Source organism: Priapulus caudatus, unplaced genomic scaffold, assembly GCF_000485595.1.
Source record: "Priapulus caudatus unplaced genomic scaffold, Priapulus_caudatus-5.0.1 Scaffold2500, whole genome shotgun sequence".
NCBI classification, from domain to species: Eukaryota; Metazoa; Priapulida; class Priapulimorpha; order Priapulimorphida; family Priapulidae; genus Priapulus; species Priapulus caudatus.
The window spans coordinates 10,498-13,260 of record NW_014579561.1 but is presented as its reverse complement, the minus strand read 5'-3'; the positions used below and the strand labels follow the sequence as shown (position 1 = coordinate 13,260).

The 2,763-nt window shown below is 43.8% G+C and overlaps 1 protein-coding gene across 1 annotated transcript in view; it reads left to right on the top strand.

Moving 5' to 3' along the window:
- LOC106818762 (zinc finger protein 572-like) overlaps window positions 1-2,763 on the top strand; it is a 16,900-nt gene that overhangs the window by 8,925 nt on the left and 5,212 nt on the right. The window lies entirely within an intron of this gene.

The following is a 2,763-nucleotide window of genomic DNA, read 5'->3' as shown; positions in this document are numbered from 1 at the left end:
ATCAATCAAGCAAATGGAACGGGCCCAGAAAAAGTTATTCATATCAAATCACTATCGCCATTAAATCTGACAATCAGAAACTCCCTGTCGATCTTGATATGCTCTGGAGCTCAATGTCGAACAAAGTTCGGTTGCAGGAGTATGTCTTCAAGTGGATGCCGCAGAATGTCGAGTCGGACAAGGAGAGTCTTCTTTGGAGGAGTATATGGGGTAAATGCGCAGGAAATTGCTTAGCTGGCACTGAAACACAGATCGCAGAGCTCTCAAGCCAACAAGAAGAAGCCGACGACAGAATCATGTTCCATGTTAATGATGGTGTTATGAAACACGGGTTCAATCAGTCTTGGTTGACTCACCTGACACAGATGTCTTTGTCAACCTCAGATCTTCCACTTCACACAAAACCTGGCAACTACAAAGCCTGTACATGAAGCTTGGTAACCGGAAAACAACAAAAAGCTGTACAGTACCACCTGTTGTTGATCAACTGGACAAACGGTTTGGTGTCGTGTCTCCCAGCCATTCATGCTCTCACGCGGTTGCGGACAGTACCAGCAAGGTGGGCCAAAGCTGTCTGGCCTGAAATCATCCATGGATCTCTCCCTACTGGAAGGGTTTGGTGTAGAAGAACTGTCACCACAGATAACAAGCAATGCTAAAAAGTTCCTTGTGTCTGGATTAAAGAAGACAGACTGTTCCATGAAATCGAATGACTTTCGATGAATATCGATGGGGCAGCAGTACCACAACTCCAAGCAAAGAACTGCGAGCTACCAGCTTGTGTGCTGTTCATCAACGCTACGAGAACACATAAAGCGAGCATATCTGCAGTGTAAGATGTGGTTGCAAGCCCCAACTCCTGCAGTCACCAAACCAGATCCACTCCAGTATGATATGAAGCAACGGATGTTGGCATAACACCAGTGATACTGCCAGTATCGTGCAGGCCTGATGACCTGCCCCTCAATGAAAATGCCCAACATCATGTATGAGTACCAAAACGTGCACTTGCAGAGAAATGAACGTAAAATGTGAGACGTTTTGTGGCTGTAGTAAAGGCAAAAAGTATAGAAATCCAAATAAATGTAGTACGTAACATGCAGAAATCGGTTTTTGGCAATTATCTTAAAAACCATCACTTTTGGATATGAAAATGTATTACTGATCCCCATAATGTGGCTATTGCGCACATTTTGAGTGGTCGGGCAACCTCCTAGGTCGCAACGCGTTCTATAGATACAGTCACGGTGGATGGTAGTACTGCTCGCTTAAAAAGGGCGTGGCCTCAAAAAGATATTTCGCCGTCAGTGGGAAATGTTACCAACCAAATATTGTTCCTGGACCTCGGGGCGGCGCTGCAGAGCCACGCGCGCACGCACACGGGAGAGAAACCGTACGCGTGCGACATATGCGGCTCCGCCTACACCACTTCCGGCAGCCTCAAGACGCACTTTCTCACGCACACGGGCCAGAAACCTTACGCGTGTGACGCGTGCGAGTACAGGACTTGCTCCCGCGGCAGCCTGAAGAGGCACGCGCTAACACACACGGGAGAGAAACCGTACGCGTGTGATGTATGCGAGTACAAGTGTTCTCGGCTGGAGCAGCTCCAGATGCACGCGCGCACGCACACGGGATAAGCGTGCGACACATGTGAATACAGGTGTATGAGCGCTAGCGGCGTCAAGGTGCACGTTCACTCGCACTCAGACGAGAAACCGTACGCGTGTGACATCTGCTCTTTCAGGGGCTTATCCTGGGCCGCTCTCTCGAAACACATGCAGTCGCACCGAAGAAAGTCCATGTACAATCAATCGTGAGTGATGTGATGGACGGGTCTGCGGGTTAAACAGCTAATTCGTCAGACATTAAACGTGTGGATACAGGTGCACTCTCTTCAGTGACGTACCCTCAGGCTTGTATAAGAGAAGAAATCTTGAAAGGCGATTAAACAGTTAATAAGCCAGTTCGTAGTTACACACTGGCGCCCTATGATGTCATCGGGTCATAGGTCATTTGTACATAGCTGAAAAGTTGGATTGCGCGTTCGCTCGTACGCACTTGCCGTATATACTACTACATAGTATGCATGAATGCTATACAAAAGCTATGTACGTGCGTTTGTTTTCAGTACTGAACCGATCGACTATCTGCCTGTGCTTTTTATTTTTTGGATTTTTACGTGTGTATGATATTCATTGTGGGGTATTTTTGGTAGATATGCAGTGTCGGTTCTTCTCGGTCAGTCAGTTAACTGCAGTCAGTTCAGTCAATCTCGGTCATATCATTTATTTATGGATTTCTTTTTGCTTCCTGGATTTCTTAATTCTAATACAACAGAAATGCACACTGAGACATACATGTAATTAACTTGCAAAGCATATATATATATATTGATTCATGTTTAATGCACATCTAACTACATGTATATGAACAGGGAGGAATGTTAACCTCTAAATACATTGTACAAGCAATTAAAGCAATGAAAATGGGGAAATTGTGTACGTGTATACTTGTATGAAACCTGCAAATGTGATAATTTATAATGTAGCAAGTTTAAAAAATAGCAATGAAATAATAAATAGTTTCCATTTTAGAGCCAGCAGGGAATAAACATGCATCATAAATTCTTATATTTTTTATTATTAATATCTATGAAAATCTTCAATTTGAATGAAATCAATGAAAGTACCATTTGATATTCATAATAAAAAATATATGCGGTACTCGTATATATGCGGTATATATATATATACAATGTCA